The 27,802-nt window shown below is 38.5% G+C and overlaps 2 long non-coding RNA genes across 4 annotated transcripts in view; both read left to right on the forward strand.

Moving 5' to 3' along the window:
- LOC138118550 (uncharacterized) overlaps positions 1-27,802 on the forward strand; it is a 219,774-nt gene that overhangs the window by 133,072 nt on the left and 58,900 nt on the right. The gene's annotated exons all lie outside the window — the stretch shown is intronic.
- Positions 16,077-27,021, forward strand: LOC138118552 (uncharacterized). 2 transcript variants are annotated; one of them, XR_011155208.1, is made up of 3 exons: positions 16,077-16,357; positions 18,877-19,051; positions 23,946-27,021. It is a non-coding gene; the product is annotated as an uncharacterized lncRNA (long non-coding RNA). The 2 variants fall into 2 exon arrangements; XR_011155207.1 differs by lacking the exon at positions 23,946-27,021 and adding an exon at positions 19,476-19,582.

Genomic DNA, 27,802 nt, shown 5'->3' on the forward strand with positions numbered 1-27,802 from the left:
CCTTGCCTCTATTTAAGTCTGGCAACAATGTTCTTGGAGATGATTTTGCTGTCTCTTGACATGCTATAACACACATCAGAAGCTTGCAAGGCGTGCCGTGACACAGACCTCTCTTGTCTGAAATCACCCACTGTCAGTAACAACGCCCTTTGTTTACTGAAGAGCTAATCAAAAATTTGGCCAGCTGTAACTGGGATTGCCTTTTAATATCTTAGCTGTCAACCTGCAAGGATGTCTTTTTGACATGATATTTGTAGGAATATACATTACATAGTAACAGATAACTGAATAGCATTAACATCTGGAGAAGAGACTACCTTCAATCAAAATAAAGGATGATCTGTTTTAGTACTTTCCTGACAAGTGGGAGATTTCAGAGAAGGGCTACACTCAGATTTTTTAATGGTCTTTACTTACTTAATCAGTATCTTTTTTCCCTGTTGGTTGCTTGCTGATGGCTGAATATTTGCCCTTTGCCCCTAATCATTATTTAATACATTAAAAAATACACCATCAGGGACATAATTTTTATTTCTCCTATTAGTTATGCATCTGCTGAGTGCACTGTTCACTAGTGAGTACTAGCATGCTGTTTTACAGTAGAAATGACACAAAAGGGGCACACATTTTCATTAGAAAGGCAATTATCAGGCTGGTGGTTGGTGGTTTACTGCTCCTTTGGCCCACGATTTATTATGTAAGACAGAAACTGGAGTAATGTTTTCATACATCTGCCTCAGTCCAGCAAACTTTTAAAGTCCATGGGTGGTCCGCCCTTGACCTCCTCCTGAGCTGAATGCAGAGTACTTGGCTGGTGGAATATCAGTGGCATCTTGAGATCTACAAATAAAAGCCCTTAGAGAGGGATTGGATATCATCACTTTTGGCTTGGCTTTTATTACTCAGTGAAATACTCTTTTGCTGATGTGTCTGCCCAATTTTGACTTCTCAGATCTCTGAATTGAATCCAGGCTAAATTGTCAGTCTCAGAAAGCAGCTGTTATCAAGACAGTGTATCAGAAGCCTCTGAACTTTACAATTTTATATTAAAAGCCTACAGTGAAGTGATTTAGTGGCCCATAAATCTTTCAGATAGAGAAGCTTAAATCTTTGTACAGTTTCTTCTGAGGTTTGGGGTTGCTTCCCAAAAGAGAATATATGCATAAAAAAGATGAAATGTGTTGTCCTCCCAGACTTTCAGTGACTGCATCAACAGGCACGAGGTGTAAGGGATGGGAGGGTTTTTTTTAATCCATCCAATTATGTTCTTTTTTTTCTTTAAAGCTGTAACATGAATCTATTAGGAATTAATTTCTTACATTAATAGATATACACTTGCAACATTTTTATGAGCCTTTTTTGAAGGACTTTGTGTTTTGTAAATCACATTACTTCTGTCTAGCTTTATTAGAGAAACCAGAACATTTAGATTTAATAAAATTTTTAAACTCCTTAGGTTAGGAATTCTAGATTCTTAACTTTTGATGACTCATTGCAATAAATTTCCATTCTCTTGCCTTGTGTAATTCCAAAGTTTTATCAGGGTCTTATAAATTAAACTTCTAGACATTAAAGCACTATTAGGCCAATATTGTTGAGAAAGTCAAAGGCCAGATTGAGAAGGGAAATTATAATCTCAGTTGTGTTCAAACTACTTCAGTGTTGTTAGAAAACAGTTACATTACTGTTGAGTTCAGCTATATCAGTACGAGAATGATGCAGCTCCACTGAGATTATTAATCTAGGAGGCATCCACATATCTGCCAACAATTAGTGCTTTATGCAAATGTAAGTCTGCAGGCAGGAGTACCAGGCTGCTCCCCTGCCTCCTGGAACAACCCCGTGCCCCTCAGCTGGGACGGGCTCCCTAAAACGCTGTGATAATTTCTCACTGTGTGACTTGACAAAGGCAGAAAGAATACTTTCAAAAAACACTTTAGAAGGCCTTTTCAAGTACGTTTAGTTCTGAGACAGCATTAACTCTGCTGAATAGTGAAAGTAATAGGGATCACTCAGCCTGCCTTAAGGCCATGGCAAAACTCTAATCTGTTTGTTGATAATTCTGCAGCCCTGTGAAGTGTTCTCATTTGCTCCATAAATTGTGCTGAAGAATAGCCTTTTTTGGAATAGCAATATAGTAATTTCTCTATGTTTACATAGGGTATAAGTAGTTAAAATGGAAAACAGACTAAATCCAATAGCTTCTTAAGATATTGCACACCCATCAAAGTAAACTGGAACCCAACAGATCAATAGTTAAATACCATTAAAAACAGTTTTGAGAAAAAATCATAATTGACTTTGCCATATGCTTCATTTTCTTACTACACTATCTTCAGAGTGAAACACAATCACCGTTCATAGAGAAGCTAATTATCCACTGTCAATTAAGCCCTCAATAACTGATCTCTTGACAGCTGGTAATAAGTCCCAAACCCCATTGCAAATTGCATTAAAATACATGTTTATCCACTGGAGAAAGATGGGGAGCACAGCTCACATGTTCATGAAATTCTACAGCTAGAAACCATTGCTTTCTCCGAGACAGCTTTCCTTGCACTTCAGCTTTGGATTTTCCTCTTTTCTGGCTGCTTAAGCCTTGCACATTTCAAATGGCTTTTGCATTCTCTCTTCAGTGAGCATATGAAACCTGGCAGTTTTTGCCTCAGTGTTTGTTTAAAGTGGCCCTTTTTGTATAGTTTCACCGAGAAAGTGCAGGTGTTGACTAAATTTTGCATTTGTTAAAGAAGGTAGCAAGGGATGTGGGAAATGGGAGAAGAACTGATCTGCAAGTTTAATAGCTCACTGGTATCAACTCCTGCAGGTTATAAACTGTTCCATCTTAAAGGCTGAGACCACAAAGAATCAATCTCTTTCCCAGATGAGCTCTATTTCACCTCCAAACTTTGTTCCCTCGTGCTTTGATCTGCTCTGAGGGCCAGTATGTGCTGTTCTTAGAGCTTTTTGCCACGTAACTACTGTAAGAATTCCTTTGTAGATAAAGATTTGAAAGCCAAAACTCATTTGGTTTTATTACCAAAGAAACCCAAACAACCTAGTGATAGACACAGAGAGGAAAACAGAAATATGATAAGAGTCTTACGGCTGTTCTTAAATATAAATAAATATATAGTAAAAGTGCTTAGTTTGGAAGAACAAGAAGGACAAAATCATGTTACATTAATTACATAGGATCATGTGATAAGGGAATAGGAAAAATTCTATCTATGCAAGTTTTAAATGGCAGGGGAATGTGGCAAATTTTGGCCAACTTTCTGGTGATTAGTTGTATCTGTTCCTGCAGTAATGCATTTACTTAAGAAATACCCACTGCTGAAAGGGTTCCTCATTGTTACCTTCAGACAGTTCCTCATTGTGTGATCTAAAAAAAAAATCTATTGCCCAATTCTGCAACAGCTCAGTAGAAAATTTACCTTTCAACTTTAAAGGCTGAAGAACCTAAATTTCTTTATGCCCTAATTTGTTCTTTTAAAGATTTGTTCTAACATTTTCACAGGGATAGTGTGAATTGATTAATAGATACGAAGTATATTTGTATCTTTGCATTAAAAGACCTGCCCTGTATCTGCCTATCTTGTTCTCCATCACAGAAGTATTTAAGGTCTTTGACATTACTATTCACAAAGGAGGAAATTTAAATGTTTCTAGGGATTGTTCCTCCTTGTTAAGCATCCACATTTTTCAGTGCTTTTGGTTGATGATAAAGCCTGTTGTGTAGCAGTGAATCAATAGATGACTGGTGTAGCCTTTTCTTTTAATTGTCACCATCTCCACTATAGAGATCGAATCTTTTTCCTCTTTTTTTTTTTTTTTTTTTTTTTTTTTTTTAATTTCTTGGCAATTAAGAAAGGAATTGTCATGAAAATGGAACAGTCTTTAGTTCACTTCTTTTTTTTTTCCTCATCACACTGGCATGCAGATCCATCTATCACTATTGTAATGCTCTTTTGAGATGTAAAAGGCTATTTAGTACATCTTATTAACTACCTCTGCATAATGGCAGCATCAAAATTGAGAGTACTTTTCATTCTCTGAAAAACTGGAATACTTCTAAGTAGAGAAATAAATGAGTTCTGTAAGCAAGAACATCAGAAGACCCAGATAAGATAGTGATATTATAAGAACCTTGAAAATAATTCTCTTAGTGCTCCTTTTATATTTCTTTAATTAAACTTTATATTCTGATGACTCTAAATGTTCAAGATCTCTTTAAATACCTGCTTTCATGTTTTATACATACCCCAAAATCACATGTTTTACTTGTCTTTGTACCAAGTGCTGTGCTGGAGAGCAGATTGTAGATAGCAGCAATGTAATTCCTGCCATCTTAAAAGGTAATAGCAAAATATCTCTCTCAGTTAAGTACTGGCTTAACAGATTTGTCCTTAAGATCCAGATAGTTTCTAATAATTCCTCTGGAGCAGCATATGCTTCCATATAAGATCAAGTGGGCTATCTAGTCTTTTCCTTTCCATGTGTGATTCAAGACCCATTTTGCAGCGTGTGTGGATACTTTCATGGAGTGCTGTGTGTATACAAATGGCAAACCTGTGATCTTTCTGTAAAAATTAGTCTATAAAACCAAACGTCTCTGGTGACGCTGCCAGTGTTTTGCTCTGGGCCGTGAGTGAGGTCTGTCCCTCTCTCAGAACAAAGGGCTGCATTGCCCAGATTGTGCTGAGCCCTTGCCCAGGTGGAGCTGTGTGGGAGGGCAGGGCAGCTGCGCTCCCCAGAACGGGGCCAGCAGCAGCAGCAGGGACAGGAGGAGAAAAGAGAGCCCTTCCATCACATGAGATAGGGTATGGGGTCTGGACAGTTGCTATGTGCTGAGGATTTAGCATTTTGCTAAGGGTGCTCTTACCCTTTCTTTTTCCCTTAGGGTCAATTTAAGATGAATGTTATGTCTAGAAGGAAGCACCTTTATTCCTGAGAACAGAAGTTCAGCCTTACAGTCATATGTGTTCTTCATTTTGCACATTTAGTGCTCTTTTCCAGCATTTGGGATGTTACAGAGAAAAGTCCCAGGCAAGGGAAAATCTGATTCTTTAAAATATATTTCTGTGACCCCATTCTTCCACAACTGCATGATTTCCCTTTCTAGCCAAATTCCTTGAGTGTATTTTAGTGGTTTGTGCAGTTTCTAGTGCTATTTTACCAAAATGATGATCACTTGCTGCGAGGTGAGACTTGCTCAGCAGAGAGGAGAGCCTGTGTGCTCATTCCTAGTGTGGCCTGCCCAGCTGGGTGTCTGTGGGCAGCACCACCCTGTGCTTAGCCACAGAAGGAAAAGGACCAAATTTAGAGAGACTGGAGCTGCCCAGGTGTACTGGAGAATTTAGTGCAGGATAATGTGACTGCTGCTGCCAAATGTAGTCTTGAACTTCATCAGATCCTTCACCCTCCCATCCCTGATCCATTAATCCTACCTAGATCTGTTTGTTCAGCCATAAGGGGAGGTTGCTCTGCTTTGCTTTGCTTTGCTGTTTTAGTCTCAGTCCCACTCACTGAAGTGCAGAGAGGTTGAATCCCTTCCAATGGAAAATGCACCTGGTTCAAATTATACACCTGTGACCTGTGCTTGGGTAGGAATATCTTACATTTTATAAAACTTCTCTCATCTGGGAGGTTTTGAAAGCAGCCACCATCATGAAGGCTGCAAATTATTTGTAAACAAGACCTTACTACTTGCAAACTTAGACTTTTTTTTTTGGTAAACTAAGATAGATTGAATTATTACAGTCAAATCCTTAATGTTACTCTTGTTTACAGCACACTTCCCTTAACAATAAATCTCCAAGCCCGTGGGCACTTTCAATTACTGCATCTTCCTTGCTTAGCAAAGGAACTCATAAACCTCTCCCTCTGTCATACCAGTTTGAAAGATCTCCCTGCAACAAAACTGTGTTGTCTGACAATGCTTATATTAAGAAAGACTTATTAAAAGCATAACTTGTGTGGTTCCCTGTGACCATGGGAGAGAAGGAATACACAGATTACTAAAGTTAATGTGTACTTTCCTTCAAAATTTATTCCTAAGGCTGCAAAAAACTGGCTAGGAAATACGACAGAACTAAATCTTTAAGTTTTATTTCAGTTTTTTGCAAAGTATAAAAGAATTATTCTTGGTATAAACTCTTACAAAAGTACAGCACCAGACTTCTCAGTATTTCAAGTTTTATGAATTTTAGAGAAACCAGAAGATGCAGCTGTAAAGGCAGAGATATTTCTCCTAAGGAGGATTTTATGGCATTATTTGAAAAGGTGTCACGTTTACACAGTTTCTTGACCTACCCAGAGGTCAGAGGAAGATTCACTCTGATTTTAGAGATGTAAAAATGAGGTGTGAGAAGAAAATAAAATTAAAATTTCCCAGCTGCCCTTTTTTTCTATTCACATGAAGTAAAAGTATGGAAAATGTAGGACTCACAGCTGAAAACTATTTACAGTTTGTCCTTATAATCTGTGTGTATTTTCAGTATAGATAAAAAATTATAAGAGAGGTATTTTTAAATAGAAATCATTATCTACTCACCACCAGTGAGTTAATAGAAAAAAAGTGTGGGGTGAGGAAAAACCCACAACACCTTAATACTGAGCAACATCATGTCCAACTTTTGTGAACACAGATAGCTAAAAGTAATTTCTGAAATTTGTGCTTAGATGTATGCACTGGTACAGTAAATAGACTGAGTTCCTAGTGGAAACTGGAGATGTTCATCATCTCTGAAAATTGGTCCAGCTACCCAAATGTCTGTTAGAAAACTAATTTTAGGAATGATAGTGGGGAAATGTTGATGAATATTGCCAGTGTCATATTTAACTGTTAAACAAGTAATAGCATATAATCTTTTATGCCTCAGTGTAAAAATATTCCTTAAAATAAATAACAATAAAAATATATGAAGCGTACAACTCTATCCCGAATAACTGTAATCCCATTTTGTAACAGTAATGAATAGACTGCAGCAAGCTTCACTGATTAAAAACTTCTCATGCCAAGTTTGTTTGCAGTTTATCAAAGGGGATGTAAAATGCAGACTACCTTTCTATATGGTGTATTAAGCTTTACTTGTGGAAGGAAGTCCATGTTCTTTTATCAGCTTGAGCTTCAGGTTTGAATTTGGGTCACCAGCAGACCTCTGACTACTGGGGGTGAAAAAAGCAGAGCAAAAGGCAGGAGGTTGCTGTGCCCCACCATGCACTCACTGAAAGAGTGAGCAAGCTCTGACACGGAGTGTTGGTCACAGAAAATAGGGCTCAGGAGGCCACAGAGTCCATTCCCCTGAGGCAGGACAGAGGGCACAGGGAGTCAATAGCTGAATCTGTTGTCTTCTTTGCCATCCCAGTTTCAGTGGTGCTGGATAAAAAGCTTTTGGTTTCCATGGGGTTCACTTTTGCACATGATTGTATTTTCCAAAATGTGGCGTGTTTTGAGGTTTGCCATGTGCATTTCCTACTCTGACCCCTAACACACTGCAGGTGTTTCATGTGGTATTAGAAAGAAATGGTGCATTAGAGTAAAGAATTACAGTGTTCTGTCAACATTGAGAAAGGAATATTCATTTCTTTGCTGAGACAAAAAAAAAAAATAGAAAAATTAATATAAATGTCTGGGATCTACAGAAACAGCAATGTTTAGAGTCATGGCAGTAGTGCATCTGCACTTCTGCCATGTGGAACTGAGGGACTTTCCTGTGCACAAGGCTTCTTTTAACATTTGATTAACATCAGTGCTTCACTTCCCAATTCTCTCTGTTGAGTTTTTGCAATTGAATTATATGGACAGAGAGCCTGTCCTAGTATCTACAGGCTTCACAGAAATCCAGAGTATCTCAGGTTGGAAGGGAGGCATAAAGATCATTTGATACCTTAGACCTGGAAATCTGAGCCAGATGCTCCAAATAAACAGTTTGAGTTGAAATGTTGTTCAGATTTTCCAAACTGTTTGTGAGGTGTTAGAGGACGTGGAGGGAAGAATTTGAGAAAAAATGTGGCTCAAGGGGCAAAGAATTTAAAGACAGACAAGTCCTGCAATTAGCTGTGGTTGCCAGTGAACCTGGAAGCAAAAGTTTTGCAAAGTAAGAATTCAAGGAAGATGAAGACCTGAAGAGAGGTTTGTCTTGTAGGAAAATTAGGCTGCTGATAAATCAGGTTTTTCATGACTGCTCTGGTGTCCACGACCTATTTGTATTCTTCCCTTACCTTGCTGTGCCACTCTGCTGCTCTGTTCAGGCCTCCTGACAATTAAAATCTAACATCAGGACAAATTCTGTAAGTATTGGGCCACAGTCCTTTTGTCAGTCATTACCTGTATTAGTGTTCCAATAAACTGAAATGAGGAAAAATACTCTCTCCTCGTGTCTTAAGGAAAGGTGTCAAATGTCCAGGGAGCCTCAAGTTAGGGCCTCTGATGAAAATCCATTTCAGAGGGGAAAATGTTCATACATTCACTGCCACCTTATGTGTTATACATCAAGTAGGACGATGATGAATTTTGTCTTTTCTCTCTTATTTAAGAAAATCGATTTTGCGTGTAACTAAAGGTGTTTTATGGAATTATTCTTTGTCAACAGAATAACTCTTACAGTACATTATCTGAATTATATAAACCTGCTATTTTGGGGGTCACACCGGCTGAAATTCTCTCCATCTAAATTCTTGGATGGAAAAATTGCTATTTTTCTAAGGACAACTATATGAGTTGAGATGTAAAATTCTCCCTAATTTGCAGGCTACTTTATGATTATAAGTCTTGAGGGCATTTGGCAACATTTAAAATTGAATGGTAGAAGAATTAAAATTCCTTTGACATTAATTTTTGATAAGATGGATAATGATCTATTACCCATTCTAGAAAAAAGTTTAAAAGACGGAAGGTGTTATTCAGTGCTACGGAAAACAACACTGTATTGCAAAACAAATCAGCAGCCTGGACAATAAAGAGAGGGAAAACCCCCACCAACTAAGTCTGGTTTTACCAGATAAATTAAAATTAAGAAACTTTTGACAAAAAACATATAATCCATATACCCTGCAAGTTTTGTGTTCATATTTGCCCACAGGTTCCTGCTGCTGAGAGACACAGGACTAGAGTTCCAGCTGTAGAAGGCTGAAGTTAAGCCTTCATGAAATCAAATCTTAGCCATTTCTTCCTCTTAATACCCTTCCAAGGAACAGCAAGACATTTGCCTTTTAAAATAACACTCAGATCCAATTATTTAATAGTAAGAGATGAAAAAGCACTAAACAAATCTAATAACTGCCAAATTAATGCAATTTCCTACGCTTGTGTTTGGTAGCTGAAGACAAGCTAAATGACTAAATAGCTGTCTAACCTAAGGAGCAGGAAAAAATAGTGTGCAAAAAACACCCTTCAGAGAAAATGTCTCCCACCAATATCAGAGCTAGCAGTAGGTATCAAAACTGAAGGAACTAATTTAAAATACCTACCAATTTATTCATATTAGGAAGTGAAATGTTCTTGGGTTTCAGGATTAAGGAGCACCTGAGTGTATGTGTGGTCAAAAGCAATTTGCTGTTGAAGTTGCTGGATCAAGGCAGTTTTGAAGTCACATTGCATCTTCTTTTCCCCGCTTTAGATATCGTCCTAATGACCAGCTATAAAGTGCACTGTGGAATTAGTTTTATTTTTGATTATGCAGAAAGAAGTCAACTCAGCTGTGCTGGACTGGAATAGCTGCAGCTGGATTTAACCATGTGAAATCAGGGGGCCTGGCAGGGTTGAGGGAAAAGGCTGCTCAGTAGTTTGCCAGCATCCTTTTTGTGCTAGAGGAGCTTTACATGGTTCTGGCCACTCTGACACTCGCATCCTTATTGATCATCTCTCTCAATATTTGTAGCTGGAGGATAATTTTTTTTTCCCCTGCATTCTCTGTTAGCCTTTGAAAATGGGGTAATTGTATTTAATGACGTTTCTAGGATGAAAACAAAATCATCCTAATTTCTTACAGTCTGTCTAATTTGTCCTGACTCAAACACAATTGCTGAGCTAAAGAGGTAACTGTGTGGGTCTGAATCATTATCAGTGCTCTGGACAATGCTTCCTCTGATTTTTCTCTAAAATATGGTAGTACTACTTATGGGGTCTTCCAGCCCAAATTTCTAGTGAGATATGGAACGATACACTGCGCAAGGAACTCTTCTTGAGCAATAACATTAAAAACATGCCTCTCCTCCAGTGAATGGATGCAACGTAGACAAATCACCAAAATTTGAAATACAGCCTCTTTTTCTGTGGAGCATTTGAGGTTATGTTACCTTCACAGTGCACTTGTGTTAATAAGAGAGCAAAGTCAAGATTTTTTTTTCCCAAGTTGGAATCCTGATAGCTTAATTTGGCTAATTCTTTTGGGGAAAAGAGTTTTAATCTTTAATCTAGTACACATTCAGTCCATTTAATTTATTGTGGTAGTACACAAATAGAATAAGACATTAATATTGTTATGCCACGTCCACGTTTTGTTGCATTGTGCATATTTTGACTTATATCAGTAAATACTGCAGTAAATATAATAACCATAAAGCATTCCACAGGTTCACAATCTTATAATGAACTTTAATATAAAATCAAAGCTAAAACTCAGTGAACTACTCTTCCAGCAACAAGATCATTTCCAGGGGCAGTAAGATACACATGATTAACTCTTTGATATCCATTCAATAAAGGATCTGTTTTCATTTTGGACCTTAAATCTCTTATCAGCCTTCTCAGAGAGAGCACCTGGGGAAGTAGGTAAATGGTTTTGTAGGACTTACACAGTTTTGGCCCCAAAAATCCCCACGGGAGGAGGTTATCTAAAAATTTAATTGCTGAAAGCAAGAATCTAAATCAGTCACACTCTGTTGCTTGATCTTCGGGTCTCCTGTAGCACAAGCCTGGGGAAACCAAGGAGAACTGGGCAGTGCCAGTACCTCCCATTCACAAATTCCCACTCACCCCCAGTTTGGGCAATAACCTGTGGATTACTCTTTTTTCTTTGGCTGACAATTTACACACTGAAATAAAAAATGAGGCCATCATAGAAAAGAAACAAGAAAATAGGATAATTTGTACACTGACTTCCTGGGCTGTACAGGAGCCTGTCAGCTGCTCTTAACCAAGTAATAAAACTGGAAGATCACTTGACTTTTGGGTGTGTGTTATCCCCAGGCAAAGCATCACACGTGCATTCAATTAGCTTTTGCAGCTCACTAATTTGAGTTTATGAAGCATATTGTCCCCACAGCGAAGAAATGCTGCAGGGCTATTGTAGAGGAGTGTGTACCACAGCCTTACATGATTAATGAGTTTTTATTATTACTGCCAGCCTACACAAGCAGATTTACAAATTATCCAGATTCAAGGTCTAGGTGGCCAGTTCCTCACGTGCTTTATGTCAACGCTTGAACTTTCCTTTATGTGAAATATGAAGATTATTTAAATAGAAACCAACGTGAGCATATTGGGACAAAGGAAAACATAAAAGAGCTTGGTGTGAAACTTGAGAATAGACAATATGTTTAACGAAAAGGATTCTACAAAAGGTACAGGTTTTTTACTCAGAAGAAAAGGTGTAATTTTCATTAAGCAATTCTGTATGATGGGATTAAACCTAAGGAAAAACTCTCAACATTCATTGCATTTATTTTCAAGTGATGATTCTTACTGTTAAACTACTGATGGATTTCAAGATTTATTTTTTAGCATTTCCTACTCACAAAATCTGTATTAGGAACATCTTTCTCTTCTACTTTACATTGAAAATATAAGTTTGAGATATAATATTTTCTTGTGTTTTTAGGCAAGTGAAGCTAATTTCTTACTCCTATTCCTGAAGTTTTTCTTGATTTCAATACACAAAATTTGTCTAGGCCCACCACAAGATGAGTCCATGCAGTTTGTACTTGTAATAGAAGACAGCATTTCCTGTATTCTTACAGCTACAGCTTAATCTGCTCCTGGTACTACTATAACCAACTGGGCATCCTCCTCCTAAGCTCAGATCTCTCTCTGGCTCAGGTTATAAAACTTTAAGTTTAACTTAAAGGTTATAAAACTTTAAGTAAAATATTAAGCATTAAAGGATAAATAAAATAAGTGCTGGTTAAGTTCAGCAGTCACCGAAATATGCACAGCATCTCCAGAAATTACATTTATTGTATGAAGGCAAAGTATGACAAACTCAAAATATAACTCAAGGAAGATCCCAAACTCTGCGGTCACCAGCTCTACCGTACTCCAAATGCTGCCTTTGCTTTTATCATCACCTTTTCTTGCATACCAGTGTGAAACTAAAGCTAGATACAGAGAGTAATATTCATTTTCTCAATTATTTTTCTCTTCAGCTAATGAGAAGGAGGTAAAGTGGTGTTGAAGCATAGTTAAATATATATTTAGAAGTAATATAAGCATAATATAAATGGAAGTGTAATGTAGCAATATAGCTTAAATATAGTTTAAAAGTAGGCAAGGCTGAGGTGGACTGGGAGATAAAGACCTCTATTGTTCCAGGGAAATCCATCAAAAAGTGTTTTGGTGCCCACCCAGGGTCGCCCTGGGTTCCTTTCCAAGGACTTCCCTGTCCCTGATGGGGAAGTGTAGATTACTCATGTGTAGTTAATTTACAGCATTTCAGAGATTGGTTTCCTTCACTGAAAGCTTCAAACCACCTGAAAGTCTATCCTTTGTCTTTTGAAGTCTTGCCATCGATTTTAGGGACAGCAGTGTCAGGTCCTCAGCAGACATCTAACTGACATAGCTGCTCTGGCATTTATTTCTTCTGGCTATGTTTTAGAGCCAAGTAAAAGCCAATCATGAACACAAAAGGAAAAAAGAGGAAGAGAATGATAAAGCCTCCATGGTCCAGGAGAGACAGGCTCCTAGCTTTGAGGCTCAGCCAGTCTGGAAATGGAATAAAAGCCAAGGACTTGCCCATGTTTACAGGGTGTAGATGCCAGAGTGCCCTTCTCATCCCGACTGCACAAAGGAAACAGTTCATCAGCAAAAAGCCTCCTAATAAATCTATAAGGGCCTCGCAGACCTTTCTGTTTTGTTTCAGTGATTTTTCAAGCTATAGGAGCTGTCTGAAGCCTTTCCCCCTCCCCTCTTGGAAAGCAATCTGTAGCAGGGGGGATGCAGTTTGGTTTGCAGCCTTCTCACTGAGGTGTGAGTTGACTAAAACAGAATTCCCACTTCATTTGTCCCAGAGGTTGCTAGTGCAGGCTGGCTAATCCATACCTTGGATTAGGTAATTCCATTGCAGCACATTTTGTCCTCTGCTGTAGCCTTATTCTTTCTGGTTTATAGACTATTGCTCCCTTCTTTTGCCCTCCTTTCCTCAAATCTTTCACATTTAACTGGTTACACAGCTATGAATATAATGTTTCAAAGATATAAATAATAATGAGTCCCTTTAATAAAATCAGACATAAGTTATGCAGCAGATGTCAATTATAATGGATTTTAAAGGTTTTGATCTAGAACCTGGGTGGCATTACATTTAGACTAATAACTGTAACTATGATTTATGTGTTTGCAACTGAAATGGTTTCAGTGCTTCGATATATGTCCAAAGTAAAATTTATAGTCTGCTACAGAATGTATAAATAATGAACAGCCATATGTCATATTGCATTTAAAAATTTGACTTCTTCCACAGCCAGCATAAGGTAAAATGAATTAAAATTTTAAGTTCATTTGGGATCAAGTTACTTTAATACTTTAAAGCAGCTCCACAAATACAACATTGATTTAATTACTTTTGCTGCAGTAAAAATAAAATACTTTTAAATTTGCAGTTGTATTCAAATTAAACCATGACAAAGGGTAAAGTATGTGCTAATAAGAAAGGAAAATGATCCACTTTTCTCTCAAAAATGCTTATAACTATTTGTTAGATAGCAAAAGTAGGATAATGGGTATTGACAAAGAGATGCCGCATGTTTATTATAACTTTTAAATTAACCCCCTCCTCCAAATGCCCATTTCATGTTGGAAAAAAATCTGTAATCTATTTTTAGTAATATGAGCTGCATGTGAGTATATGAATGCACAAGGCAATTTTCCAGTTGGTTGTTTGGAAAGTAAAAAAGGCACCTGACTAATATTTGTGACCTGTTTGCAGCAGAAAGACACCCACCCCCCCAACCCTCCCTTACAGAGGAGGCTGTTTTCCAGACTGTACCTACCTCTTCTAAATCTTGGTTTAAACATTTTAAATCTTGCCAGCCAAACTAGGTTTGGGTTTTTTTCCCCTTCTTAGCTATCTGTTGAAATTTGTCATTGTCATGAGCAGACTGTGTACAGAAATGGGATGACAACCACTATTTTGTTAGTAGCTTATAAGGTGCTTTCCATTTTGCCCATAACAAGAAGCGAAGCATAACAGGATTTCAATCCTATGGGAAACAGGACGTGCTAAGATTTCACTCTGGGAGCCCGTTCCCTTTATGTCATCAGATCAATTTTGCACCAGTAAATGTTTCTCAAAGGTTTTAGGTAATTTTTCTGGTATTTACAGCGAGTGAATTGCTGAGTGTTCAGCATGGCCCATGGCTTGAGGCTTCCCTTTTTCTTTTTATATGGGAATACTATTTCCTTTTATTCCCTGGAGTGCTTGTACCAGGACTGAACTTAGCGAGCTCTTCAAGAAGCAGAAATAAATAAATGAAAAATTTGCAGTTAAGCCATCAACAGAGATGACATCTATTCCTCAGCAGACCCTTGCTTTATACTATTGGGAAGTTATCTAACTTCCCATAGAAAATGCTATTGATTTTTAGCCTGTTTTGTCAACTAGTCAATAGCCACACACAGAGGCTACTCGTGATACACGGGTTTTTTTCCCTGTTAGAAAAAGAGCTCCTGTATGTTGAGTTCCTAATGTGGCCAGCCCAGCTTGGTGGCTTTTTCCACTTGAACTTTAGGCATTCATACATGTGTTGGGTTTATAAATGCCAAAGTCTATTTTGTCATTCCTCTAAAAAGGTGTCTTAGCTGAGACAGATGCTTTTGCTAAGAAATAATCCCTGTATTTTACAGCCTTTGGGCTCTGCCAGACACTTGGCAGCAGAGTGAAAAGCAGGTGTGTGGAATGGTTACTGCTCTCACCTTGTCTCTCACGGATTTAGTTTGTCTTTGCTACCCCAGCCTGAAGTCACAGAGCTGGTTTATGAGTACTGCAGACTCCCCTCTCCTCAGAAATGGCAACATCTGTCATAGAAAGGCAGGAGACCTGGAGAGGAAATGAGGAATGAAGGCACAAGAAGTTTCAAAATTACAGATGATTTTTTAATATTTTTTGAATAACGTAATTGGACAAGCGAAAACATCAATTGTTCTAATTCTAAGATTCTGAATGAGCAAACCCTTTTTAATATTGAAATATCCTTTTACTTCAGTTATGAGATGTTTAGTCCCAGGGAGCATGGCATTCCAAGATCAGATTGCCTATAGTTATTGAATATTGGGTAAAAATGTGGGTTCGCAGTTTTCAATGGGAGAAATTCAATTCAGATTTTAAGAGGGAAACAGAGGACTGTTTTATTGCTGGATGAAGTCATGGGATGTGACCATGGACATGGATACTCTGCTCCATAAAATATTACTGATGAAAATATTTGAAAATTTTCTTTCCAAGGGTGGGATAACATCAATGAGTGAAATGTGTTTATTCAAGACAGGAAACTTTTGCGTCACTTTGACTTAACCCAGTTCTCCCTCTGTCCCTTTTTCTCTTAGTTTATCTCTCCAATTCTGTCCTGCCAAGACCAAAATGCTGTGATTTTCCTGTGCTTTGGAAATTCCTAGTGGAAAAGACACACAAGTATCAGAATTTAAGGTTAACTTGTGGATCTGTGTGTGTGTGTGGGCATCTGTTTCTCCTGATATCCAACCATGAGAGACACATTGCTGGTTTTCTGTCTGTGGGAAAAAGGTTTTGGAAGAGATTACACTTGCAAACAGATAAGCCTGCATTCAGGTGTGGCTTATCAGAAGAGGCTGCTGCCATTGTCTGATGATAATCAAGAGCACCTTGTCTGAGCAGGAGCTTATTTGTCTCCTGCTCCCTTTGAACTCTTGCCCCAGCTTTTCAGAGAAATGGTTGCTTTTATCTTTTTCCAGTTTTTCAGAGATTTGTTACTAGATATTAATTTCAGCACAAGGTTGTTTAGGAAGTCAGGTGAGCTTAAGAAAAGGTCAGGAGAAAGAGCACTGAAGACTTGAGGAAATTCAACAGCAGGCAAGATCTCTTCTGATTTATTTAGTTTAATGGAAGTGCAAATAGCTGGACTCACCTCCTCCAGTCCAGACATTTTATGACCTAAAAGTAAAGTGGTAAGTTGTTTGGTTTGTTTTTTTTTTCAAGGGTGTAGTTGTTGCTTTATTTCTATGGTACAGTGTCCTTAAATAAATATGTAAAGAAAACTACATTTAGTAAATATGGTGTTAGAGAGAAACCTTACAGTAAATCCTGTGGCAGCTCTACTTGCAGTTTCTAACCTGTTTTCAGTTTTGTTATCCTTCAGTATCTTCAGCTTGAGAACAGCTGTTATCATTGAGTTGAACTTGCACATTTTGTATATCTGTCTTGAGATGTGTCATTCTGATGCTTAAAAAAAGGGGTAAAAAAAGAAATATCTAAGCCTATTTGTGTCATTGGGAGACAAAACATTATCTCTTCTCACCTGTTGTTGCTACTCAAGCAGTACCAGGCTTTTAAACACTTTTTTTATCCCCAGATTTACCCTTACCCTTCAATCACTTATTAATTAGTGACTTACAAACAGTTAAAGGATGGTTTTGGGGGGTTTTTCTTGCCATTCGTACTGTGATGACTGGACTTAAAATTGTCATAGAAAAAGAGTATTGCACTAGTTCATTTAACCTCTGCCTTTTTTTCCACCCCCACCTACCATTCAAACTCAAAAGTTTGGAATTTTTTTTTCTCTTCCTTTTAATAAAGTAAGTAAGGGTCTTCAGCTCAAGAATATCTTTGAAGCTGCTTTTCAGATCCTTGATTGGGCTCAGGAGACAAATTTCTGTATCTCATTGGATTGGAGTTGCTGGTTTATATCATGACCTTCTGAGACGGGTACTGAAAGCAGCGAGATGAATATCAAATCATTTCACTCCGTTCCACAAATTTTTGAACACTTCAACACTTTTCATATGAAAAAAGCCACTTAACAAACCCCCAAATTTCTATATTATCAGGTACTTAAAGAAATGGAGAAAATGGTAGTTTATAGGAATTGGCTTTTAATATTGTGATGTTACTTTGTCTATGTTACCATCAATTGTCATTATTGCATTACCTAAGTTATGGGCTTCAAGATTCATTAAGAAGTTAATATGGTTTTTTTTTTACACCAGCACTGTTGCAGCTAACAGAGAGAGAACAATGCCTTGGGACTCTTATTGCTGGGGTGGAGAAAGTGAGCCTTCAAATAAGAAAAAGAAAGAAACAGTAAAAAGTGACCACACATTTTGGTTGGAGTTCAAGTCCCTAGTGAAAGATGTCATCAGAATGTCAGTTATATGACAAATTAATGCTTTGTTAAGACATTACATTTAGAGAAGAAATTACCATAAACATAGGCTTGTGGTTTTCTTAATTTCCCCTCTTGGTCAGCGTTGCTTACAGATACCTTCTTCTGGGCAATTATCATCAATCTTGTCCTTACTTAAAAAGCTCATTTTATCCTTTTCATAATGTTTTGTGGGACAAACAAACAAAATCTTTCTTTCAGTCTTACTTTCCCATAAGATTTCCTTTTGTGATGTGATACAGCCACCTCCAGAGGATTTGTGATGTGATTTGATAGCTGTATTGCTCTATACATGTGAAGACTCAGAAGGATTCTGTGGGTGTGGAGTTTAAGCTGCTTTAAATCCTGCTAATTACATGCAGCGTTTGCAGGAGTCTGATGACTTCACAAATGTGTGAATCCAAGTCAAAACTGCCACCAAGTTACAGGGATTTCAGAACAGTAATTCTTATTCGGGCTTATCTCGGGAACAGAGATGTGTGTTCCCAAGGAGAGAGAAGGGGAGGTGTTGATTCTTTTGTTCCCTCATAATGTTGAAGATCCAAGATTTATTTGCAAAGTTTTTATTCTGTTTTTCTTATAAAGTACTGTGTTTCATTGTATTTATCCTTGAAAATAGTTACATTTAAAGAACAAATAGGACTGTGAGATATCAGTAACTAAAAACTGAATCTTGTGGTTCCATTTGAGAAGGAGATTTTTTCGGTATGGTTAAAGAATCAGAACCTGTGTTTTTCTGGGGCTTTTTTTTTCCTTTTTTTTTTTCTTTTCTTTGTTTTTTCCCCAATAAGCTTTTTACAATGAGATGGTATAAAGTCACTTTGCAGGCTCTTTTATGCTATTTTAAAACCTGGTAAAGATAAGAAAATTTTCGTCTCCTAGATTTGAGTTCTCCAAGGTGTCCTTAGCAAAACCATGGAAAAAAAGCATAATGCACTTGACATTTCTAAATTAAGGTGTGCATAGATGATTACATGAAAAGAAAGGTTTTTCTTGAGAGGCTTTTCAGGCCACTTTTGACCTCCCAAAGAAATGATGATCAAAATTTTCTATCAACTTCTCATGTCACCTTAAATTAACATCTGGTAAATGTTAATAAGACATCAAAAGTAACATTTGTTTACTGCCTCTCACTGACTAAACCCTCTGGGTGTTACTGTGACTCACTGAATAAAAACCCTACGAGGGAAGGATGCTGGGAGGGGATGTGCAGGGTTTAGGTGCCCATGGAACTTGGAGAACAAAGCAGGGCGTGACTGACCACAGCTGTCACACAGGAGCTGCTAAAAAGTGTTTTTCTTTTAGCTCTGCACAGCTGGGTGAGAGCAGGAGGTGGAACTGTTCCTCCCTGAGATGGCCAGACCGGCGTGGGGAGAGTGAATAAGTAGTTCAGGCCGACAAAGAGTATAAAACCTCAGCATTTAACAAGGATTTTGGAGGGTTTTGAACTGGCTTCAACCAAAGTGCTGTGTAGCATCAAGTGAGTACAAGTGATACTGAACTTTACACCTTCCATGTGTGGAACAGCTTCAAAGAACCTGGTCAGGGGGTGCTGGACTCGGACCATGCCCCAGCTTCACACACACCTGAAAGAGGAGAAACTCTCACACAGAGACAGCTTTTCAAAGGCATGGGAGAAGTTTAGCTCAAATTCAGTTAAAACATGATAATTCTGCTTGGATCAGCAGTGCCTCTCTAGAAGCCAACTTGGCATTAGTCATACAGCAAAAAAAAGTTAGATCAGCATTTCAGCCTCTATGTTGAGGGGCTGGAAGTTATTCTGGTAGTGTGATTGCCTTAGGGAGGTCTGACATGCCATGTGGGAGGCTGCACCAATATTTGAAGGCTCCTGTGCCACAGACTATGACTGGTTTAAAGTCTGAAATACTGGTTTTCATCCTCAGGTCAGATCTTTACAGTGACTCAGTCCTTAGAGTGAACCTTTGACTTCAGCAAGATTATTTGCAGTAAGAAAAGTTTTTTTTAATAGATTTTTTGTAGACTTATTATGAATTAATTACCAAATTGAAATAAATATCTTAATAAAATTGTGAATAGTTTTCAAGTGTAGTTCATTATGTTAATTTGCTTAAAAATTAAAATGGTGCTAAAAGATTATTAATGCAGTATTAGTGGAATATATGAAAGTAGATTTTGCCAAAATGAGTAGAAAATAATAAATGCTGTAAAAGGGATTCATACACAAAAAGATATGATGACATGAGGTATATTGTATTAATGGACAATTGTTTTGGACATATTCATTAATTCAGCTACGACTTCTGATTTTATTGGGTGTTGCTAACCAGGCTGTTTGCCATGGGTGGGCCATCCCCATCCCAGGTATCCTCACCATGTGCTCTTACTGGGATATGTGGCACAATCCCCATGTTCAAACACTGAATCCAGAGGAGTCCCCAAACGGTGGCTGAGCACCTGTTTTACCACAGCACGTGTTTGCTCCATGTGAGATAACCCCTTACACATTTGGGGTTGTAGTGCAAACACTGAGCTCCCTGGATAAATTGATGTGGCTTGAGTTGGGAGATCCAACTCTCTGAAAGACTAGAGGGTTATTTAATAGATGTGCCTCTCCTGGGCACAGAATTTTATTTTTTTCTAAGTGATTATGTCAGCATTTGAGGGCAGGGGATGTTTCCAGCATTTCCTAGAGAGTAGTTGGGGTTTAGGTGACCAATTCAAATGTTACAATAAGCTTTGGTTCCCTTTCAAGTTAGCCTGTGTCACCAGCTACTACCAGACAGGTGAGAATAGCTTCACCATCAGGGATTTTTACCTCCACAGCCTCCTTAAAACTTGGATGTTGTCCCTAAATTAGATGGGAAGTGTGAATAGAGTAAAATTTGTTATTGCTCTTTCATTTCCTGGCTTAAACTCTGCTACCACACGTGTTCCGTGGATACTATCAAATCTTCCCATGCTTGGTTTGTCTCAGGGAGGTAGGCAGACAATATCGTGCTCCTTGCACAAGCAAGCTACTTCTAGTGTAGCTGTAGGTTATTGTTTTCCCTCTTTAAAAACTGGTTTTTGAAAAACATTAGAATTGTGTGCTGACGGTAGATAATCAAGAAAATCCACAGTTTAGGGGAAACATGCCATATGTCTCGTAATTCCAGCACACAATGGGGTCTCTCCTTAATGACTTCCTCAGTGCCCCCAATTGTATCTCGGTGTTAGAAGACATATGGAGCCTTTTCCCTTTAACTGTGAATTTTCTTCCTGCCACTGCTTTTTCTTACAACCTTAATCTGCTTTTAATGCACTGCAGTTGTCTTTTCCTGCCAATAATCTTTTATCCCTTGTTAGGCGACTTCATTACAAATGACAGAACTAGAACTCTCACACTTGGAGTGAGATGAATGCTTAAATTCAGTTTTATTTCTCAATAACTGAGCAATAAGAGGTCTTTGAGTTAAACCTGGTGTCCTGTGTTAGGCTTCACTCTAAGATCTGTACTTACCTGGTTGCTGGTGGCATAAGTGTTTGGTGGCATTTGCTGTTCTGCAACCTCTGTATGTGTGGGTGTATACCAGGCTCCAGTGTGATGCCAGCTGTTGTTTCTGAACAATTTGTGAAACCCTACGTATAAAAATACCCTTATATGGCAGTCTGATATATTTTGATAAGTTTTAATAATTTTAAGAGTTTCTCAGGGTGCAGTTTGACTCTGTCTGTACAAGAAATGACACGAGCTGCAGTCCCAGTTTAAAGGATATCTGTGTCTTCTAAATCTTTCATATTTTACAGAGGTGATATACAGATTTCTTTTTGAATGCAAGTGCAGCACGCTGTGTGGAAAATGCAGAAAGATCATAAAAGAATTTTCATAATTTTTTTCAAATTAAGGAGAACATGGTTCATACTCTAATAAATTTATGAAGGGCTAGTCTTACTGATCTGATGTGTTTATTTAAAATATTTTAGACAGAAATATTTATAACTGGAAATATCCTTGCTTGATTCAAAGACTGAAAAGATCAACAAGACTTTCTGTAATGCTTTGAACGAAGATTTTAAATGTCATGTAGGAAAGAAAAGATGGAAGATGATTTACATTCTGATCTTGAGAAATCTTGTGGTGCATGAGGGCAAGAGAGGCAGTGCAGCCATTTGCCCTTCAGGGCTTAGGAGTTGCAGCAGAAATCAGTGTCCTTCCTCCCAGATGGGGGAGGCTGACCCTGGACTCCTCTTCCATGCAGGTGCTTTATTAAGCCAAGGTGACTCGAGAACAACACGCACTAGAAGCAGAGCTGGCTTAGGTTGCTTTTCTGCTTGCTAGACCACCACTGGAAATAAAATGATGGCACTGATTTTAGCCCAATTGACAGTCTGCTCCTGAGACAGAGCAGATTTTGATGTTGCACAGTGCTGATGCCAGAGCTACAGTTTTGCTCTTAAAACTCACAGAAATATATTGATTAAACATGAGACAATACCTGTTAGTTGTTCAAGGTTTTGACTGCTTTGCAGGGAGTGCATTCCCAGTGAGAGTGTAGTAAGATTTATTTTTTAACCTAAATTTGAATATTATGGTTGCAGTTGGAAGTTATTATAAGCAAATCTGAGATTCACTGTTGATGGAGTTTGTAGGAAAATTTTATGATAATCTAATTTTTATCATTTATCCATGATGGATGAAGGCTTGTTGTGAGCCTGTGGTGGTGGAATACACTGAGGAACACTTCATTTGCAGTAAAGGATTATTGGTAACTCTAGGCTTGCTTTCAGACTTAGAAATAGGCTAATTTTTCAGTTGGTGAAACTCTTGCAGAAGAGAATCTGCCCTTTAGCTTTTTGCATAGAATTGTCTGATTTCCAGCCACACCACAGAAAAAGCCTGGTCTCCTGAACTGTGTGAGATTCCAAAATGCAGCAGATGAGGGAGGGTTGGTTGTTATCCAACTGTGGAGTTTGGAAGGCTTCCTAGTGGTCTGCTGATTGCAACATTTTTAGATCAAAGCTGGGGAGGGGTTGGCAGGGGGAGGTGATGGTCCATGAAAGTGGTAAGCAGAACTGTCTCATAACCTTCTCCCTTACTGCCAGTAGAGTGTTTGGATGAAAACAAAGAACTGAACAAATTCTACAGATGCTTGAGAAAAACCTTCCTAAAAATGTATCATTTATGAGAGCTCATAAATGAAAGCTTGAGTTTATAATATTCTTTGTGCAAGGAAATATTTCTTGTTGCGTGCGTGTTAATAAAGTCTCTGTGGGTTGGTTGGTGTTATGGTTTTTTTTTCTTTCCTCCTGCCTTTTTATGTTTCTGTCTTTAGAGTGACATTTTTAAATGGGGGTGATCAGTTGCTTGTTGTTCACTGAAGTAATGTTTACTGAAGAAAATATATTTTCCTCCCCTCACAGTTTCTGGCTGGACATCACAATTACCAGATGCCAAGCTATAGAACACAGTTTTCCAAAAAATGGCATCTGGCTTCCTGGCAGAGTCCACAGGCACTTGTGTTGATGGTTTTGGAGATGCAGCTGGGTCTGGGTGGCTGCTGAGGGAGTATATGGTCCACCCTGTCATTCTAGATGCTATTTACCTTTGGCTCACCTTTGATTCAGAATCATTTAAGCATTTGTGCCTTTCCCTATTGCTATCCAACATCAGTCTTTCGAATGGCTTTATGTGGATCTGTTCACAGGCAGGAGGAAGAAAGCCATTTCACACCATCCCTGATTTTCTGCATGCCCATGTAAACGATAAACCTTCTTGTGTACCAGCAGGAGGTTTATTTGTGTAGTGCCAACAGGGGAATAGAGCCCTTCATTTAAAGGGAAAGAGAAAAGAGGGAATACAATAATCTTTCCATGAATGCAAACATGTGATCACACCTGATGATGTGCCACAGCTAAAGATGCAGAAGGCTGGAGAGCTGTGTGAAAACACTGCTGGTGCCACTGTGTGCCATCGAGGCACAGCCTCCATCTGGGAGCACCTGCATCCCTTGGATCTGGTTGGTGCCATACTAGGGCTGGGTGAGGTGTTTGCCAGTGTTTTACTCTTTCCTGGGATGCCAAATACCCTCCAAAACACAAGCAGCTCAGTAGTGGTCAATAAAATGAGTTCTCCGGCTCCAGCTGCCAACCTCCTGTGCTGTGTTAGGGGAATGATCATCTCATTCACTGTATTGTGCTTCCCTGTTTGTCTGCATCTTATCACACATCTTGGAGGCACCACTGGTGCTGTAAATAGTCCTTGTACAGAGCAGACACACATTCTGGAGCCTCTTTCTACTGGCAGAGGCATCTCTCTCTAGCTGGAACACCAGGATTGTATTTCTGCCCTGATGCTGCTGGAGAAACTCAGCTGCACGTGACTGACAGCACTTTACTCTCCTTTTCTTTTTCAGACTTGGGACTACCAAGTTTCTGCTCGTGATCCATCCTTCCTTTAATTTGGTCTGCATGACTGGTACCAAGAAGGCACCCCCCACAGTGATGTTGATGTGTGAAAATATGCAAACAGTCCTTGTTCTGATTTCAATGAGAGCAGCTCAGATGCAGAATCATTGCTATTACGTCTAATTGCTAGTCCACACTGTGGTATTTAAAATGGAGTGGTGGCAAGGATTCAATGTACAAATCTATTTATTTATAACTGAGTGACCTTCTGTTCAGTGATATTATGGATTGTAGCTAGGGAGAAGGATTCAGCCCGCCTGCAAATGTCTGGCTCAGTGTTGACTAGAACATGGCTTTTGTTCCCCTGCTGGTAGTGACAAAGCCTTTGACAGCATCCTGGGGGAGCTGGTGCATGCCTGAATTCAATTTGCTTGATGTCCTTTGACCAAGCTGCAATTCACTGACTGGGTATAATTTTTGATAGGCAGTGGTTGGGGATAAAATCCCATATGGCCTTTTACATCATTCTGTTTGGTACCTGGGAAAGCAGAGGACTCTATCAGTAAAAGAATCTGAAATGTTCTGAAGAACATGAAAAACATTAGAAATGCCACACAGTGGGAAACCTTGCAGTGAACTTAACAATATTACATTCAATTTTATTTTTCTTTGTCTTCCAATACACACACGATCTTATTAAGTTTCTAAACATAAATATATTCCTTTTAAAATACATCTTCAAAGTATACTTGAATCCCAGCACTATAGGGACTTGACATATCAAAAGAAATTTGCTGACATAAACTGGTATGTAGAGCTTGATCTATTCTAATATATGATTTTAATGTTTCTCATTTTCTTGCCTTGCCAACTCACATCTATCACACACTGTCACATTTAAGTTTCCTAAATTACTGCTTTTAACTTTTTGTCACTTATTCAGCGAAGAGATATATTCTAAAGCCCGGCTCAGCTTTTTTTTTTTTTCCTTTCTTGTGATTGTATCTTTATATTAATAGTTTGAGGGGAAAATGGAAATTTTTGCTCAGTTAAGGAGACAGCACTTTTTGATAGATTTGGGATTCAATATTGTCCTGGCTTCAAATTCAAGACCTGATTTAATTTCCAAGCAAAGCACAGAATTCAGTGAGGCAAATGGAATAATGGCATGTGCAAAAGGGGAGGATTTTCTGAGCATTGTAATTATGAGCAAGACAAAATATATCTGCACTACATCTGTTTATCAGTGATGGATAGATAGATTCATTTCCTATTGTTTGTAGTACATGTGTTGATGACAAAGTGTTCTGGTAAATTCTGTTGTTTGCAGGATAAGAGGAAATAATAATTGCACTCCTTAATCAAACTGCTTTGACCTCCAGTTGACAAAATCAAAGTTGCTTCTTTCTATGCTCACAGCTGATTTTAGGCACCCCAGCCTTTCAGCCAAGGAGTGTATTTTAAGAGCTACACACCTTGCAGGATTCAGGAAATATGAAAATTGTGCCCCTCGGTGCCCCAGTGAGAGCTGCTAATATAAACATCTTCCACAGAAAATTGCAAAGGTGATCAGCCCAACCCTTAGCTGTCTTCTGGATAAACTGGGAGAGTTTAGTGTTTTAATCCTCTGATCACCATATATTGTTTCCAGACCTGATGGCATTGTAATTGCACTTTTCAGTTTATCATCAGCTTAAGCAAAGAGTCAGCCCAAAAAACTGCTTATCTTCAGTTTGGATGAAAGCTCAGTAGGAGTAGGTTAGGTTTCCGTAAGATACAAAGGAAAACCAAAATTAAATAGATGGGTTGGAAAATGAAGAAGGAAGTAATTCAAGGTTGTCATTTGTCTGACTGCAAGAAGATGGAACTTATTTACAGGTTCTGTGTCTGGATTATTTAAAGGTGTATTTTAAAGCAGCAAAGGAGGCACTTTTATGAATATTGATTTAAAGCCTTTTGGTATTCTAGGAGCAACATGTGATTTGCCAGCAATGGTCACTGTACTCATAGAGATTATATCTTTTTTTGTTGTTAACTTCACATGTATCCCTGCCTGTATTAATGTGTAAGGAATAGCAGTATTTGCAGTGCACATGTGAGAGGTTGCCTGGTTTGCTTTATAACAGATATATAGATGTCAGAGGTCCATCATTTGTAATCAGTTTTACGCTGTCAAAATAGGAAAGGTATCTGTGATGGACAGGAAATACATCAGAAAAATGGGTGTCTGAGCTTCTGAAAAATCCTTTGTCATAAGAAGTGAGAAAATATGTTGTTAAAAATTGTAGAAGATATCTTAGTTTCCTTTTTAAAAATGAATTTTTTGCTGCCAAGCAACTGTTCTTTTACCTGTATTTCGATGGAACAGCACTTAACATTCAGCATAGTTAGTTCTGTTGGATATCCTCTGCTGCAGTTTTCTTTTTCAAGGGTATCATTCGATCACCCAGAATGTGAAGTGTTTGTACTTCTGTTCTTTAAGGGGAACAACACATCTATATTACACAGAAGTCACACTTCAGTGATTTATTTTCCTCTGCAGAAGTGTGTACGCAGCACCAGATTAGTTTGCAATAGGATGGTCTCATCTTCCTCTGGTCATACAGGGCAAATGCATATGCATTTTCTAGAAGAGGAATAGAAATTGTAACGTAACTAATCTACATTTAAACAAACTGCCCAGCCAGCCAGCAGGACTGGGCAGAGCTGTGACAGGGAGCTGGGGCCTGGTTTGCCTTTCCTTCCTCTGAAGCACTGGTTATGAATAATTCCTGTATTCATTCCTGGCCCCCAAGTGCACTGTGCCAGGAAGGTCAGCAGTTTTTCTGTGCCATTGGCCAAGAAATCCAGGATTTAGCATTTAATTAATTTGGCTTGGTAACTGCTGTCAGGACAAGAAGGTGACGCTGTTTGTTCATCACTGGTGTAGCAAGGTAGAGATGGAAAGAGAGTAAGATGGTCCATGGGTCCTGTGTCCTGTCCTTTTCTATTACACAATTCATTGTGATTTTTGGCAAGTTCTGACATATTTCAGCTCTTTTTGAAATCAGTTGGGGGTTCAGTTCTGAGGGTGTCACTGTGTTTTGAGGGTTTTTTTCTTTTTAATAAAGAACTGTAGAACTCAAGTAATGAAAGATTAGGCAATAAATGAGGCTGTATAAGTACATTGACTACTGTCCAAAATGATTATGTCCTAAACTTTATGAATCTTTATGAATCTTACATTGGAAAATGCTCTTGATTCAGGCTGGATCTTGTTGTTTGTTCTGAAGGTGAAGTCACTTAAAATCCTGTCTGCCATTCTCCCTGATTTCCCTTTGAAGTTCACCACTGCAACTCCATTCACTTCAGCAGGTTTTCTTCTGATATACTCCACTGTAAAGAGGGAAGTGGATCTCCAAATTTGTTTCTGGTCTTTGAAAGAGATTTAAAGTTATCCCCTGGGAATGTCATGATATCGACTCCAATGAAAAACCTGAAATTTGAGACTCAAACCTACACGACATTTAGAAATTTTGAGGGACAAGAATTCTCAAGCTTCTGAATTAAGGAATCACGCTTGAAACAAGATTATTGCTTTGTGACATTTTTGAGGGAACAGAGTTTATTTAGTTTGAGTGAGCTGAATGTGTCGTGAAACCAACACCAGACAAGAAGTAGAAATCACCAAAGGCAGTAGCTGCTGGACAATTAATACTGAAAATGCAGGGTGAATGTTATGGTGGCTGCCAGTGGAGATCCCTGCTCAGTGCTGGATCAGAAAAATAGGGTTGATAAAATGCAGTCCTGCACTGAACAGCAGTCTCCAGGCCCTGTGGGTTGGAGTTGCCTTTCAAATGGTTGGTATCACTCACATTTTCTCTGT

Source organism: Aphelocoma coerulescens, chromosome 14, assembly GCF_041296385.1.
Source record: "Aphelocoma coerulescens isolate FSJ_1873_10779 chromosome 14, UR_Acoe_1.0, whole genome shotgun sequence".
NCBI classification, from domain to species: Eukaryota; Metazoa; Chordata; class Aves; order Passeriformes; family Corvidae; genus Aphelocoma; species Aphelocoma coerulescens.